Source organism: Chiloscyllium plagiosum, chromosome 24 (genome assembly GCF_004010195.1).
Source record: "Chiloscyllium plagiosum isolate BGI_BamShark_2017 chromosome 24, ASM401019v2, whole genome shotgun sequence".
NCBI lineage: Eukaryota > Metazoa > Chordata > Chondrichthyes > Orectolobiformes > Hemiscylliidae > Chiloscyllium > Chiloscyllium plagiosum.
In genome coordinates, this window is record NC_057733.1 from 28,946,842 (window position 1) to 28,965,629 (window position 18,788).

An 18,788-nucleotide genomic window follows, 5' to 3' on the forward strand; every position below is an offset into this window, starting at 1 on the left:
GACTGGGAAAATAGTGTATGAGCACCAGGGCAGAGACAGAGATAAGACAGCACTTTTTTGTATTATAAATGTGTTTGTTAATAAAGGTGATGAGTGAAGGCTTTTGTTGTTGGCAATTATTAAGTGATACTGGTCAGAAGGACTTTCCTACACATTCATTTGCAGGATGTGAGCACTGCAGAGAAGATCAGCAGTTATGACCCATCTTGAATTGCCCTTACAGAAACAGCAAGAAGCTGCCTTCCTGAACCGCCGCAGACCATATGGTGCATGTACAGCCACAATGCTGTAGAAGGGGAATCTCAGTGTCACTGAAAGAACAATAACATATTTCCAAGTCACGATGGTGAGAAGCTTACAGGGGAACCTGCAGGTTGTGATACTCTCATGTATCTGCTGCCGTTCCCTTTTAGCTAATAGAGGTAAGGGATTTGGATGATGCTGTCTATGGAGTCTTGCTGAATTCCTGCAGTGCACCTTGTAGATGCTACACTCTGCTCCCACTGTGTGCTGTTTTTTGAGGGTGTGAATGTTATAGGTGATGGATGGAGTACTTATCAAATGGCCTGTTTTGTCATGGATGGTTTTGAGGTTCCTGAATGTTGGTGGAACTACTCTCATCCAGACAAGTGCAGAACATTTCATCTCACTCTTGACTCTTGCTTTGTGGATGATGGACTAGCTCTGGGGAGTCAGGAGTTGAGTTACTCGCTTCAGAATTCCTATCCTCTGACCTCTTCCTGTCACCACAGTATTTAGACAGCTAATCCAATTCAACTTCTGGAAAATGGTAATCCCTAAAATGTTGATAATGGGGGATTCAGTAATAGTAAAGGCAATGAATGTTAAGACATTGTGGCTATTTCTCTCTGTTGGGGATGGTCATTCCCTGGCATTTGTGTGGCATGGATACTACATGCTACTTTTCAGCCTAAGTCTGAACATTACCAGATCTCACTGCATTTGGACATAGACTATTTTGGTATTGGAGGAGTTGTGAATGACATTGAACAATGCGAGATCATGAGCAAACATCCCGTCTTATAACTTAATGATGGAAGCAAGGTCATTAATAAAGCAGGTAAAGTCAATCCAGGATATTACCCTAAGAAACTTCTGTGGCTGAGATCCAATGGCTGAGATGACTGGTCTCCAACAACCACAATTGTCTTCAATTATTCTCGGCATGACTCAACCAGCAGAAGGCTTTCTGCCTGATTCCCGTTGCATCCAGGTTTGCTAGGATTCTTTTGCACCACGCTTAGTCACAACAAAATAGGATTCTGGGTAATCCAAGATGGAGGATGAGAAAGCAATTGTGGCTGTAAGAGCTCCTTTTTTGAGGTATTTTAGGTGTTGGAGGTGACTTCTTCAAATTCCAGGAGCAGCAATTGTTATCTTATAAGCGGCTGTGTTGTTTTGGAATTTTGGGGAAAAAAGATGAAAACAACAGCACTTTTGAAAGGAGGTACAGACAAAAGGCAGCAACCACATGGTCAGTGAGGGAGAGAGAGAAAGAAACCTATACTGCTAACTGACACAGCTTTTGCTGTTTGAGTTTATGTATCTCTAGACATCAGAGTGCGTCTAGGAAAAATGAACAAACAGCAAAATTTACAGCTGACCTTAGGGGAACCGTTGTGGGTGAGCTCACAGCAAAGGAATATTATGTGCAATTCTGGTCTCCCTCCGATCAGAAGGATGTTGTAAAAGTTGAAAGGGTTCAGAAAAGATTTACAAGAATGTTGCCAGGGTTGGAAGATTTGAGCTATAGGGAGAGGCTGAATAAGTTGGGGCTGTTTTCTGTGAAGCATTGGTGCCTGAGGAATTTACAAAATCATGAGGGGCATGGATAGGATAAATCAACAAGGTCTTTTCCCTGAAGTGGGGGAGTCCAGAACGAGAGGGCATAGGTTTAGGGTTAGAGGGGAAAGATATATAAAGGACCTAATGGGCAACCTTTTCACACAAAGGGTGGTGGAATGAGCTGCCAGAGGCTGGTACAATGACAGCATTTAAAAGGCATCCAGATGGGTATATGAATAGGAAGTGTTTAGAGGGATATGGGCCAAGTGCTGGTAAATGGGACGAGATTAGTTATCTGATCGGCATGAATGAGTTGGATCGAAGGGTCTGTTTCCATGCTGTACATCTCCATGATTCTCTGACTTGATGTTCAACACCAGAAAACACTTCATGATGGAAGATTCCATCCACCGTCTCTGATTACTCCTTTGTGCTGTTAAGAGAGGTGCAATCGGGCGTCAGATGTGAGGTGATTCTGTACAATGTTAAAGATGAGAAGAGAGGCTGAAATAGGCAATTTACACATCAGTGAAACTGTATTATATTAAAACTTGAAAACTACTCTCTATCGTCTCTTGCTATGAAGATTTCCTCAAGGAATTTCTTGTTCATTAACTTGCCTCAATTCAAACATTGGTTGGAAGTGAGAAAGTTAGCAGTTTGGAATGAGCATTGTCAAACTATCAGTCTCAGCTTCAGCTACAGAATATTACAATCTCAACAACAAGTAGAGGTCAAGGGAAGAGGCTTACTACTGCTGGGAAGCACTGAAGAGAGCAAGTAAGTCACAGAGAACTTGATCTGATTGGCAGATTATGAGCATATAGAAGTTGTGAGTGGAAATCAGTCTCACCTCATTTTCTAGTCTAGAATCAATGCTGCACAGGCAGTGTGTCCCTCAATTAGGTAGCCCACAAAAAGTTTAAGAAAAGTACTTGTATGAAATTGATCTTCGTTAGCATTTTTAAAATCAAACTGCAGAGATTTCCTGCATCTCTGCAGGGAGCTCAGGCATTTTATCACGAATAACTGTGTCAGTCAGCTCTCCAGCAGGATCTTAGAGATGTGAAGAGATTGTAACAGGAGTATTTGGGGAAGGTGGAAATAGGGAACCTATCTTGAGGACTGTAGAATTTGTGGAATTCTGTAGTTTCCCTGGGCTCCCCTCTAATGATTCCTGATGTTTAAAAAAAAATTTTTTCACCAATGACGGGGGAGCTGCTTAAAATTCCCACGTAGGGCAAATCAGATCATTGCCAACCACTTTCCACAAATGGGAAAGCAGTAGTCTGGTTGTACATTGACAATTCTATCTGATAACTTGCCCAAAACACAATCTGATTGTGATAACATTGAAAGCATGTTACCATTCCTTCCTATATTTTAATTTCATCCTCAATTTCCCATATGTGTTGTACGGCTCTGTAAACTCCTCATAATGTGCAATCTTCATCTACTTCACATATGCATACAATTTTCACTTTAAAATTGGAAAACTGCATGGATGAATAGTCCATAGTCCAAAAAACTTTTCATAATAAAATCTGTCCTTCCTCTCTCCTCGCTCTCTCACTAAAAATTTTAACTTGATGCTGCATGACATTGACTCCCAAAAGAGAGGAAATACTCTTTCACAATACTCATTGCACATGTTTTGCTTGGTTAGAATAAGACTCCTGTTATATCACAACCCAGCTTTCTCTCTTCTCTAGGATCGAGATTGCAGCCTGGACTATATGGTTCTCGTGACTGGTGTTGTTCCCCACCCTCAATCCCAACCCAACCCTAACTCCCACCCACCTCTGCACCCCACCCTGCTGCAATTCACACAAGAGTGCTCTCCTAATTAGCCTGGTGAATCAATGCTGTGTCCTGTCTAAACTTCAATTTCTTCCGTAATGGGACATCAGACCATACACTGTAGTCAAACTAAATCCTAACCAATGCTTTGCACAAATTACCACTTTTCTCTTGCACTCTAAACCCATATTTATGAAACCCAAATTGCTGTTGGCCTTTTTTATGGTTTTATAAACTGCCTTCTTTCTGTAAATGGTGTATTTGAACTCTTAAGTCTCTCTGTTCAAGCATAACCTTCGGCATTTTACCATGCTTTGTTTGTCCTGTCAAAATGTATTACCTTGTACTTATGCAACTACTACATTTAAAATTCTTGCTTTTTGCCAAACCTCCTTCTAGAAATCTGTGCAGCATATCTTAATACCTGCAAAATTCTCTTTATCACTCTCCAGGAATACGACAGTGATGTAAAATGGGTCTGTGAGTCAACAGTAGTCACATCAGCAGTTCAAACTATTTGATTAAATGTGGATTTAGGAGAATCCTTCCTTACAAAATCCTGAATCCCTTTTATTGTGCATGGAAATAACAGGTATTGTTTCATCAACATTACTTCAGTTTCTTGACCCATTCCCCTAACTTAGGACAAGAAGAAGTGACCATTAGTATTTCTTTAATCAATTAAGAAGCAATGCCTGAAACAAAAACAGAAATTGTTGGAGGAACTCAGCAGGTCTGGCAACATCTGTGGAGGGAAAGCAGAGTTAATGTTTCAAGTCCAGTAACCCTCCTTAGAACATCATTAGCCCTGCTTCCACCCCACAGATGCTGCTATACCTGTTGAGTGTCTCCATTACTTCTTGTTTTTGTTTTAGATCTTCAGTATCCACAGTTCTTTATTTCATCAGATGGGAAGAAATGCTCATTCAGTTCATAGAGTCATACAGACCCTTCAGTCCAACTCATCCATACTGACCAGATTTCCTAAACTGAACTCGTCACATTTGCTTACATTTGGTCCATATCCCTCTAAACCTTTCTTACTCATGTACCTGTCCAAATATCTTTAAATATTGTAATTATACCCACCTTTACCACTATGAGGCAATCCTGATGAAGGGCTTATGCCCGAAACGTCGATTCTCCTGCTCCTCGAATGCTGCCAAACCTGCTGTGCTTTTCCAGAATCACACTTTTCGCCATTTTCTCTGGCAGCTCATTCCATACACATACCACCCTCCATGTGAAGAAGTTGCCCCTGAGTTCCCTTTTTAATCTTCCATCTCTCACTTTAAATATATGCCCTCTAACTTTGGACTTCCTTAACCTTGAAAAAAGACATTGGTTATTCACTTTATCTGTACTCCTCATGATTTTATAAACCTCTATAAGGTCACTTCTCAGCCTCTGATGCTCCAGGGAAAGACATCCCAACCTATTCACTCTCCTTATAACTCCAGACTCAGCAACATGATTGTAAAGTTTTTCTGGACTCTTTCCATTTTAACAACATCCTTCCCATACCATGGCGACTGGAATTGTACACAATATTCTAAATGTGACTTCAATAATGTCTTGTACAGCCGCAACACAATGTCCTAACTCCTGTACTCAATGCTCTGACCAATAAAGGCAAGCAAGCCAAACACTTTCTTCAGTATCCTGCCTACTTACAACCCCACTTTCAAGGAACTATGCCCCTGAACCTGTATGTCCCTCTGTTCAACAACACTCCCCAGGGCCCTACCATCAACTGTGTAAGTCCTGGCCTGGTTTGCCTTACAAAATGCAAAACCTAGTATTTATCTAAATTAAACTCCATCTGCCACTTCTCAGTCCATTGGCCCACCTGATCAAGATCTCATTGTACCTTAAGATAACCTTCTTTACTGTTGCCTATACGACCAATTTTGGTGTCAGCCACAAACTTATTAACCATACTTCCTGTATTCTCATCCAAATCAACATTAATGATGAACAACAGTGAACCCAGAGTTGATCCTAGTGGCGCACTGTTAGTCTCAGGCCTCCAGTCCAAGTAACAACCTTCCACCATTCCACCATCATGCTCTGTTTCCCACCATTAAGCCAATTCAAATGGTCCTTTTCAACATTTGTTGGAAATTTGTGATTTCCTCACACAGTAAGATTCTGATTGCAATCTGTGGGATAGTTGCTTAATAAACCCAAGAATTTTCAGAGATAAATAAAATCATGGACTATGGTCAAGGAAATATTTCTGTTTCTGTGGGGCTTGCTTGCTCACATTATTAAAGCTATGAAAGCAATGCTTCCTAGCTTGTTTTCTTAGACACAGCTTTCCCTTTGCCAGGGAGCAGTCAAGCCACTGTCTCACTGTAAGCAGGGTGAAGATAGGAACTGAGGAACTAATAGATCAGTGCATCTGCTATGGCCTACTGGTGAGATGGGACAAGTAATAAATATTCTTAGGCCGTTCTGTGAATACCACTACTCTAATGGTAATGGCTATTGAATCGCTCATTGAAACCTTAAGGAGATTTACATTTGTTTTAGAATCCATGGAGAATGGAAACAGGCCCTTCAGACAAACAGGTCCACACCATCCCTCCAAAGAGTATCCCATCCAAATATATTCCCCCACCGTATTGCTCTTCGTTTACCCCTGACTAATGCACCTAACCTAAACATCCTTGAATACTATGGACAATTTATAACGGCCAATTCACCTAACCTGCACATCTTTGGACTGTGGGAGGAAACTGGAGCATCCGGATGAAATCCATGCAGACATGGGGAGAATGTGCAAACTCCACACAGACAGTCCCCCGAGGTTGGAATTGAGTCCGGGTCCCTGGCGCTGTGTGGCAGCAGTGCTAAGCACTGAGCCACCGTGCTGCCCCAGAGTTGCAGAAATACTAATCCCGAAGGACAGTAAATTTTGTGTGTACATCAAGTTTTGCTTGCATCTGATTCTTTTGAAAAGCAGAGAACTGGCTGCAGTACTAACTAATTATTTAGTGTTTGAGAAACCACTGGGGAAACATGCACTCGCTCTTTCCTGCCAGCAGCTATTGCCGTGGAACATTTACTTTCTAACTGCTTTCCTGCACTAAACTATTAACAATACAGAGAGTGTCAAGATGATTTATTGTGCAAAGAACAAATAAGCTTCATTCCAGGTGATAATCAAATTAAATTCTGCAAAATCTTTGTTTCATCATTGCTTAAAGATTTAAATATGGTAGCTCAGTGTTTGGTCTACTGACTTAATACTTCTTGTAGGTTTTGCTTAAACAATAAAGTAAATGAGATACAAACTGACTCATTTACAGTGACTAAAATTACAACTATGATTTGTGATTTTAAAATACACTACCAGTAAAACATAAGGTTGAAATTAAAATTATCTGATTAAAACTACTGCCTGCTATTTTACAGTCATAATGTAGATTCAACAGTGAGATTGGGAAAATCTAGACCATTTTCCATCTCTGAGGAGCTTCCATGCGATGAAGGCAAGCTTCAATGACAAAATTCATAGTGATCTCCAGTGTACAACCTCAGCCTTCAGCAGAATGAAAAAAGATTATTTGACAGTCAGGATCTCAAACCTGGGACTAAGGTCAAGGTTTATCAGGCAGTGATGATCCCTATGTTCCTGCATGCTTTGGAGACTTGGACAACTTATAGCAAGGATGAGAAGGAACTGTGAGAAGATTGTGCAAATCCAGCAAGAAGAAATGGCAAGAACAGCATGATGTCCCAAGCCAATTTGTCGAGAATTAAGGTACTAATCTCTTAAAATCAGCTCTACTGGTCTGGACATGCAGTTTTATGCTTAAGACCAGACTCCAGAATTAAACATCCTTCTCAGTCTTAACAGGAGAGCCTCAGGAGAACATCAGATACTCTTTCGGGATCTGCTCAAAAACATCCCTGAACCCTAGCTTGCAACTGACCAGAATAGAGAGGGCTCATTCAGGTATACAGCAAGCATATTGACTTGTTAGGAAAGTACAAAGATGAAGTTGATGTGTTGGAGCATACAACCCTCCAAACTACCCAACCTTTAAAGCTTGATCTGCCTTGCATGTGGTAGAGTCTGCCAATTGCAGATTGGACTTGTAAACCTGTTCGGAATTTACCAAGTGGAAGCAGAGCTTCCTTGGTCCTGAATGACCGCCCAAGAAGAAGACTTCTTAAATATTGGAGGGTTCTAACTGAAATTACAGTTCAGGCATTTGGGCTGTTGATCTCCACTTTAATTGATTCAGATGAAACTCTTCCTGATATTAACAGTTTTATTAGTTCTAGAAGCAATATATCCCACACTATATTGTTTCATAACAATACTGTAAAATATATGATAAAAGCAACAAAAACAAACACAATGGTAAAGGTAGGCATCAAAATCCTAGGAGAGCTGAAAAGAGGCTTGGCAAGGGAAAAAGGCCCTGGAGAAGTTAAAGAAAGGGTTCAAATATATTGGACCCTGGAAAGAAAGAAACTGGAAAGAAGGAATAAAATCAGGGTGGAGAAGTAGAAAGACCAGTGAAAGAACACAAGAAGCTTGTAGAAGGTTTCTTTACAGAAATAGTGTCTGCTCCATGATTCTAGCAGGGCAAACATTCATTTTATACAGGCTGTGAATTGTATCATTAAATTTAGACACTTGGGGACAATTTTCCTGATATAAAGATATTTTTCTTTAAGAAAATGTTTTTCAGCGGGATTAGTAGCTCTGAAAAAGCTTAGAGAAAGGGACTACTCTCATGTTTCTGTTATCATTTGTCCAAAATTGTGAACAAGCAGGTGCCCACAAGATCAAAATATTTTCATGTGCAGTTGTTCATGGATTGAAGAGAGTTGTTAGATGAGGAATCCATATACTTTTAAACAGTATTCAAATCATGAATGGAGCTGGGTTTTAAAGAAAGATATTGAGAGAAAATGTTGCTCTTGATATAGGGAAGTAATCTTAGAGATGGTTTAAGCAATGGACAAGATGCAGAATTTCCACTCGAAATCAGGGGAAGCAGGTCATTTTGGTTTATTTGTTTCAGGATTAATTTATTTCAAACAAAGGATAAAAAAAAATGATTGCGACAAGCAAAAACTCTATGAGACGAAAATGAGGACTGCAGATGCTGGAGATCAGTCCTGATGAAGGGCTTTTGCCCGAAAAGTCGATTTTCCTGCTCCTCGGATACTGCCTGACCTGATGTGCTTTTCCGGCACCACTCTAATCAAAACCTCTGTGAGGTTAACTTCATGCACACATAAACTATCCATGTAAAGAGGCCTTATACAGTGCCATAAAATATGATATATATCATTTAATATACATAATATGTCATTGAATATACATATCATTACATTTGATTGTACACTGTTTTATTTTATTATGTATCATATTTTGCAACCAAAACAGAAATATTTTTTCTCTATTATAGAACTTTATCATCACAAGCTGAGATATTGTCTGAGCACCACAGAGTTTTTTTTTCATTCACAGGATGTGGGCACTGATGACTGGGCCAGTATTTATTACACATTCCTAATTGCCCAGACAGTAGTGAAGAGTCAACCACATTTTGGCTTCTACACCTCTCAAAGTGATAATGTTGACACAGATATTGTGTTTTGGATTGGATATGGTCACTGATTCATTGATGTACTAAGTGCTGAGGCTGTATCAAAAGGTGTAGGTTATGTGTGCTGATGTTGTATTCAAAGATTAGCTCATCAGCTTTTGATGGCATTTTCCCCATCAAAAGTTCCCCTCATCATTAGGCATTCATTCACCTAAATCTGTTGGCACTTTCTGGAGGAACCCAGGTTTCTTAACTACTGCTATGAAATGTCACTGAGCTTGCCACTTTCTCATACCATTGCATATATAGCTTTAATACATGGCTTGGCCTCACATGAAGACTTAATTATGCAGTATTGATAATGTGATTAATGAAAGCTGCACTACAATGGGTACAAAAATGATTCTACAATTCTTACAGGATAAATGATATCCTGTAATTCAAGTGAAGAATATCGGTTGTGTTACTGCCTTAAGGCCCAGTTTTCATTGAATGCTCACACTGCTGGATCACAAATGTAACTCATTCTTGTGCTGTGACTTGTACATGAAAAGTTGTAAGTGAGTGATTTTCTCCTTGTAATAGATATGAAATATTGCATCTCTCCCCAGGCCAGCAAAAAAGCTATCCTGGGTCACTGGCTGAGAGCTTTCCAAGCCAATGGAATAAATAAATACAAAGAACATACTGAAATGCTTCATCAACAGTTCATATGTTTTTTTGGGGGGGTATCTTGCCAAAGAATTTTGTGCAAGGTTGAAAATAAAGCATTCTAGCTTGAGAATAGCAATCGCTGCAGCCACCAGAGGATTTTTGAGAATTATATTTAGATTTACAGCCAGATGCTGGGTAAGGTTCCCCAATTTGTTATGGCTCCAGATGGGGTATCCCAGACTATTACATTCCCCAGTGAGGAGAGATGAACTGGCTTCCTTTCTTTATTTGTCCATCACCTCAAATAGTCAAAACAAGGTGAATTGAAAATGTGGACCCAAATGAACTTACATTTTAAACAGAGCCAATTTAACCAGTTTTCTCCTGACTTAACAAAGACTGAGTTTATTAATTACCAAGCGTGAGAAGAATTAGTAATGCAATGCACATAAACACTGATTAAAAATAAGAGAAAAGAACAAAGGACTGCAGGTGCTAGAAATATCAAACAAAAACAGAAATTGCTGGAGAAACTCAACGGCCTGGCTTCTGTGGAGAGAAAACGGAATTAACATTTTTAGTCCAGTGACCTTACTTCAGAATCCAGTTCTTCAATTCTTAAGGAGGGTCCCTGGACTCAAAACATTAACTCTGCTTTCTCTCCACAGATGCTGCCAGATCTGCTGAGCTACTCCAGCAATTTCTGTTTTTGTTTAACAATTAAGAAATGTCTTCAAAAAAAGGTTAAAGAAAACAGACACACAGATCAGTCTATGAACTATTTGTGGAGAAAATTGAATGGTGCAACCCATTGCAGTGTGAATGTTACTGGCGGTGTTGATGTTGGGAGATAAACAGTTGGCTTCACAATCCTTAGTTTTGCAGATTGGTTGAAGTTCTGTAGTTTTGATGCCTTTGCCTGTAATTCAATTTCACCATTCAGAATGAGTGAGAGGTCCTTTGCTGCACTGTTTCTGTTACAACTGATTTTCAGCAGTTGGAGTTGGAGAGAGTTTTAACCTGCAACACAGTAGTAACTAAGAGATAGTTCTTCAACTGTGACCTGCACAGCAGACTAATGCTCAATCTTAAGTTGGCAGACACGAGAACTTTCAGATTCACTAGCCCACTCCAGTAGAGATGAAACAGGCTTTTTAAACATTGTCTTTGTGCATTCCTGGAGGGGAAGTCTGACATATCAAAAAGATCTTGTGACACAGTTGTAATGCTTCTATCTCTGAGCTAGAAAATCTGGGTTCATGTCTTGCATGCCCTAGAGCTGTGTAATAACATGGTGGAACAGGTTGCTTTTTAAAAAGTGAAGTTAAAAAATTGCACAAAAGTGGATACATGACACCAGTATGCTTAAAACTTTGGAACAGAGGGCAGTTATTAGAAGTGACTGAGAAGGATTCTGGGAGAAGTCGGCTTGCTCATTATAGCTGAGAAGGGAATCACGGAGAACCCGATCCTGAACAGGAGGAAGAGCATTCGATAAAAGTTTTTCCTTCCTCCCAACAGGAGGTTTTCCTTCTTACCAGCAGCATATAACAGGGAGGCAAGCTTTAGCAGGACCAGCCATTTTGGAGAACGGTTGTGAGGTTAAAGTGCTACTGAGGTCAAAGTGTGGGCTTTGGTTAGCATTGGGCTTCACTGAAGAGGGTGAGCAGTATTAAGGTATGGCAAGCTAAGGTCTTTCCTTTTCTTTTAATTGAATAATTACTAGATGGGGAGCAATGGCAGTCATTGCAGTGGTCTGCTCTTCCTGTGAGATGTGAAAGATGTGAGAGACATCAAATATTCCTGACAGTTATATCTGCAGGAAGTGTGTCCACCTGCAACTCCTCTCAGACAGTATGGATCGGTTGGATGAGCTTGGTCCTGAGGTGAAAGTGTTAAACTAGAGAAGGCTAATTGCAACTGTCTTAGCCAAGAATTGAAGAAATTAGAATGGGGCCAGCTATTTGAGGGTAATTCCATAGTTAACATGTTGCAATCTTTTAAAGGCCAGTTGATCAGAGCTCAGCATGTTTCATTGAGGAGGAAAGATAAAGATGTCACAATTTGGGAACACTGTTTGACAAGCGATATTGAAAGTTTAATCAAAAAGGAAAAGAGAGCATATGTTAGGTTTATGAAACTGAAATCAGACAAGGCACCTCAAGAATATAAAAGAAGCAGGAAGAAACTTAAACAAGGAAGTAGGGGCCAGGAAATGTACTTGACATGTAGGATCAAGGAGAAACCCAAGGTATTTTATACTTGTATTAGGAGCAAGAGGATAACCAAGGAAAGGGTAGATCTTCAAGAATAAAGTAGAGAATTTATATGTGGAGCCAGAGGAAATGAATGAGGTTCTTAATGAGTACTTTACATTGATATTCACCAAAAAGGACACAGATTATGGTAAGATTAAGGAGGGCTGTATTGATATTCCAGGGCATATGATATTAAAAAGGTGGAAGTGTTGGTGTCTTGACAAATGCTGATGGGATCCATCTCAGGACACTTGAAGGAGGCAAGGGAGGAGATTGCTGCGGCCTTGACAGAGATCTTTGTATCCTCTTTAGCCACAAGCAATGTCCCAGAAGACTAGAGAACAGCTAATGTTATTCCTTTGTTTAAGAAGGGCAACAGGAATAACCTAGGAAAGTATAGGCTAAAGACCATTACATCAGTAGTCAGAAAATTATTGGAGAAGATTCTTAGGATTTACTCATATTTCTTAAAGAATGTACTTAATCATAGAGTCATCGAGTCATACAGCATTGAGGGATCTTGGGTGTAAGTCCACTGCTTCCAGAAAGTGGCAACACAAGTGGATAATGTGATAAGGAAAGCGTACAGCATGCTTGCCTTCTTCCATCAGAGTATTAAATACAAAAGTTGGCAAGCCATGTTGCAGCTTTATATGATTTTAGTTGGGCCACATTTGAAGTGTTGTGTGCCATTCTGGTTGCCATACTAATAGGAAGGATTTAGAGGCTTTGGAGAGGGTGCAATGGAAGTTTACCTGGATTGCAATGTATGAGCAATAAGGAGAGGTTGGGCAAACTTGGATTGTTTTTGCCCAAGCATTAAAGGCTGAGGGGCGACTTGATATAAATATATACAATTATGAGGGGGCACGGATTTAAAGGTTAGTAGGTGTCTTTTTCCCAGTGTAGAAATGTCAAATACTAAGGGGCATAGGTTTTATTTGAAAGGGAGAAAATCTAAAGACGTAGAGGCATGTTTTTTCAACAGAGGGTGATAGGATGGTAGGCGCCTGGAACATGCTGCCAGGGGAGGTGACAGAAGCAGAGATGCTAGGAACATGTCATTTAGACAGACATATGAACAGGCAAGAAATAGAAGGATATGGATCACATGCGGGTAGATGGGATTAGTTTGGTGGTGTAGTGGTGCAGACTTTGGCCTGGACCAGAAGGCCTGTGTTCACACCCCACCTGCTCCAGAGTTATGTACTAACATCGCTTAACAGGTTGATTAGAAAAAATAGGATTAGTTTAGAATGGCCTCATGGTCAGCACAGACATGTTGGGCTGAAGGAGCTATTCCTGCTCTGCAAGTGGTGGTGTTCAGCCATGAAGGAAATGTTAGTCAGCCCCTTTGTTACCTCTTCCTGTTAAGTCTCTCCCTGTTTGAAGTTTCCCTGACAATTTACATGTGTGACATTCTATTGGCTTTATACAGGACATTGGATGATAGTCACTGAATTTAAATCCACAGTTCTTCAGAAGCAACCCTTCTTTTAAAAACAACACATTTTTGAAGTAAAAATAAAATATGCCTATAAATTCTTTAAGGTTCTAATCCATTGACATACCAAAGGCCAAACATCTAACTAAATTCTAAGTGAATATATATCATTGCGTCTTATTTGCAAATCATATCCTTGGTGCAATACTACAGTATTTGAAGAGTTAATGCCATTCTGGAAGCGATTTTAACAATATGTGCCATTCCTTTTATGTATGGAAAAGAAATGATTCCTCAGTATTCAGGGAACTGAAGGTATTCAATAGAGCAAAATGCCTACTTTGACAAATTGCATTTACTGGGTGTAAAATGTGCTTCCTGCTTTTGGAAAGATTGCTTGACATTATGCTGTTAAATGGAAGAATGTGACCATTGTTTAGGAGGTTCATACAGAATCACCTAATCGGGCAATATTGTTGGAGGATTCGTATTATAGAAATGTAGAAAAATTATTTATAAATAATGTTTGAATGGAAATAAATTTAACATCCCCTGTTGCACATTAACACCCCAGGCTTAAGGAGATGGCAACAAAAATAGGAATATTTTCTAACCATCTGTTTTTTTTAAAACTTGGAAATGATTGAGAGAAGAGAAATAGCTTAGCGTCTGAAGCCGTCATCAGAAATTTGCACAGGATAGCTAAGTCCCTGGAGCTTAGAACAGTGATCACATGCTGAGTTTTCACATTCTCACCAGCGTATTTTAATGCAGAGAATAGGCTCACTCAGGGACTCACACTGTCATCTCTATTAGGGAAGCAATGATTTAACTAAACCTGCATTAGGCGTCTTTTCCCACAGGCTTTCATCTTTCTGAAAATCAGTATTCTAGTTGCACCAGTGACCTCTTTTTTTTAATTAGCACAGCTTTGCTACTCATGACTGGAGGCTGAAAAATACAATGAAGTTTTTTTTTAAAAATCTGGTTTCATTTAAAGTTACATTGCAGAGTGTGGAGGTATAAAATTTTCTCTTGTCTGTTTTCTTTTGGTACATATTAAGTACGCATTGTGATAAAAATTGAAATATTCACGGGAAAAGTTGCCATTAAGATGAATGGAAATATATCTTTGACAGCCTTTGGAGGCATTGCATCCAGTTATGAAAGATTTGTCTATCCTGGAACTCTCCAGAATAGCAGAAGCCCAGGCTAGTGAAGGATTTTCTTTGTTTTATGTACTGCTCTGCACTGGATTTCAGTTCAGACACCTAAGTCAAACAAGCAGGTCTTCAACATCCTTTTATTCCAAACTTTAATTTTTGGATGACTTTGCAATTGCAATTGTTACAATAAGAGAGGAGAGGAATAGAAATAATGGAAGATACATTTTACAAAATGAGAGCACAACCATTTCTATATTGATTACTAAGGTGTTAAAATACATTTCCCAAATTTCAGTTGGCTGTGGATTTTTCATGGCAACAAACAATGTGCTGTGAGTTGTTGTCAGCGTATATATCACTGCCAATCAGTCACAAACTGTATTGGTAACAAACACAGACAGCTTGCATGGTGTACGTAGAATTATGAATACTACTCTCTATATCTGTAGAATAGAGGGGTTTTAATTCTGCAAGAAAATCTTGAGAAGCATTTTGCACAACAGCAGATGCTTTTTAAAAAATGTTCCAGTGGTCTAAATAACATTAGACTCTCCCCTACTTTGCTACCGAACTCCAGATAGTTCCAATTAACTGAAAATCTATACAATATAAATGGCGCTCAATTTCCTGTATTCAAGCATTTAAATTTTCAGATACCTGGTATAGACACACTGTGTCAAATGTTGTCCTTCTTGTAACTACTCATTGATTTTGTGAACTGGCCAGGTATGCCTTCTGCAGTTTGTTTTACATTCCAGAACATATTCAATCTTTATAAGCGTACCAAGATTAAGTAGTGCAGTATTGCACATCCCACAAAAATAATAATGCTTTGTCAGCCATACGTTTTTCATAATATTTGAGAATAAAATGAACCATAAAATAACATTAATGAAATATACATTTTTGTGTGATTGATAACTCTTGCCAATTCTAAATGAATGTTACCACCAAACTAATAGCTTCCACTGAGATTTGTCAACACGACAATTAGGCAACATCATTATTTCCAAATTGAAGAACATTTACAATTCTTCCAGTTGAATTTAGCTTGGGTGTCTTGTTTAGATTCCCTACAGTATGGAAACAGGTCCTTCGGCCCAACCAGTCCACATCGACCCACCGAAGAGCAACCCACCCAGACCCATTTCCCTCTGACTAATGCACCTAACACTATGGGCAATTTAGCATGGCAAATTCACCTGGCCTGCACATCATTGGACTGTGGGAGCAAACCGGAGCACCTGACAGAAACCCACGCAGACATGGAGAGAATGTATAAACTCCACGCGGACAGTCGCCCAAGGTTGGAATCAAAACCTGGGACCCTGGTGCTGTGAGGCAGCTGTGCTAACCACTGAGCCACCGTGCCGCCCCAAGAGTAACCCACCCTGAACCATTTCCCTATGACTAAGGCACCTAACACTATGGGCAATTTAGCATGGCCAATTCACCTTTTAGTTGTTTTAGTTGTTTTCATGTCTGTATCAATGCAGTGTTGCAAAATTTACAAAACGAGTGTTGCACAAAGCTTGCATGAAGCAGAAGTTTCGAAAAGTCAACTTTCTATGACAATCAATGATGCAAGAATGGACTGAAACTTGAGAAAGGATTAGGCATCCAACATTCTGTACAGAAGGATAATGAATGGCCAAAATGTATGTTTTGAGAGGTAGTTGCGCTGCAGTAAAACAAGAAAACTGAGGCAGCTAGGGAAGTGGGTGAATATGGTTTGTTTTGATAGGAAAGTTTGGATGAATGCAGTGTAAGTTACAGAAGAGGAGTATTGAATGGAAAATGCAGAAAAATGTTGAGAATAGTATAACAGCTGAGAAGACCAACTAGTGCAAGAATAAGAAAGTTCAGGGGCTGCTGTGGAAGAAATCTGTCAATCAATATAAAGGTTAGATTAGGGCTAAAGGCTAAGAAAATAGGTAAAGAGGATTGATATAGAAGAATTAGAGCCATTCTCTCTGCAGCTCCCTTGTAAAGTCCATGCCCAACCCCTCTCCCGCCCACTAACTCACCCTCTCCTCCTGGTACCTTCCCCTGCCACTGCAGGAGTTGCAAAACCTGCGCCCACACCACCCCCCTCCCCTCCATCCAAGATCCCAAAGGAGCCTTCCACATCCATCAAAATTTTACCTGCACTTCCACACATGACATTTACTGTATCCGTTGTGCCCAATGCAGTCTCCTCTACTTTTCGGAGACAGGCCACCTACTCACAGAGTGCTTCAGAGAACATCTCCGGAACACCCGCATCAACCAACCCCACCACCCCATGGCTGAACACTTCAACTCCCCTCCCATTCTGCCAAGGACATGTAGGTCCTGGGCCTCCTCCATTACCATTCCTTAACCACCTGATGCCTGGAGGAAGAACATCTCATCTTCCGCCTCAGGACCCTCCAACCTCACATCAATGTGGACTTTACCAGTTTCCTAATTTCCTCTCCCCCCACCTTATCCCAGTTCTAACCTTCCAACTCAGCACCACCCTCATGACCTGTCCTACCTGTCCATCTTCCTTCCCACCTATCACTCCACCCTTACCCTTACCTCCATCTACCTATCGCACTCTCAGTTACCTTCTCCCCAGCCCCAGCCCCCTCCCATTTATCTCACCAAACCCTCGGCTCACGGCCTCATTCCTGATGAAGGGCTTTTGCCCGAAACGTCGATTCTCCTGATCCTCGGATGCTGCCTGACCTGCTGTGCTTTTCCTGCACCACACTCTCGACTCTAATCTCCAGCATCTTCAGTTCACACTTTTGCATAGAAGAATTGGAGCCACTTATAGGTGTTCTTATCTATATAAAATAAAGGAATAAAAGATTTGCTTGTTAAGTATTTTGCAGAAAAAGTGCATGTAGCGTCATCAGAGAGCCCATGGAAATGTGAAAGAGTCACAACTGGGGATATGTAATAACAACTTCAGAACAGGATGTATTTATTGTAGAAAAGCACCATAACATTTTTCAAAGAGATATAAGTTGTCAAAAATAAATCCTATACATGGCCATACTAACAGGGGTTAGGAAAGGTGAACCAAAATCTTATAATCCTGGCTGCCCATTATCGGAAAGCTATTGCAGCCACAAAAAGGTCACATCAAGTACTCACTTGAATGTTACCAAGAATGAGAAGTCATTACTCAAAACAGACAGGATCTGAACTGTCCTACCTGTCCATCCTCCTTCCTATCGATCCGCTCCACCCTCCACTCCGACCTATCACCATCACCCTCCCACCTCCATCTACCTATCGCATTCCCAGCTACCTTTCCCCCAGCCCTACCATCCTTCCATTTATCTCTCAGCTCCCTTGGGCGCCCCCCACTCCCACCCCCACATTCCTGATGAAGAACTTATGCTCGAAATATTGACTGCCTGCTCCTCGAATACTGCATGACTGGCTGTGTTTTTGCAAAACCATACTTTTTCTCTCTGATCTCCAGCATCTACAGTCCACACTTACTCTTTGCCAATCCAGAGAAAGTCATCAAGGTATAAAGAAGCTAAATAACAACAAATAATATCCAACTGTTTAACTTTTATTTCCAAAATATTCTTTACTCATAAAAAATCTTGTATATGTATGTATAAAGGTTACAAATCATATCTGTAACGTCTTGTAGAGAAACAAACATTGCAATTTTGACATTTCTGTGAGCATCTTTCCTGTTGCATAAAAAAAGGCATTTCCTACTTATGCAGGAAACTATTTATGTTCATTTTGAGACACCAAGAGGGTCTGATAACTGTACGGAACCTTGTTATACTTTGGCAGGAAGATCATCTGTTAATAAACCTAAACTCATAAAAAAATGAAGAGAGAATTACTTTCATGCAGGAAGTTATTGGAACATGCAATGCTTAGGTGCAAGTGACTGATAAGGTCATGTTTATAACATTATACAGAAGGAAAACTGGACAAATATTTAGAAATCAAGAAGATAAAATAGGATTAATTGAGGAACAGGGATGGAAGTTTATAGTTCCATTTGAAGAGTCAGGAGCAGTGGGGTTCATTATGCGGATTAAGTGCTGAGTTTATATCATTTGTTTTGTCCTAAAAAAAG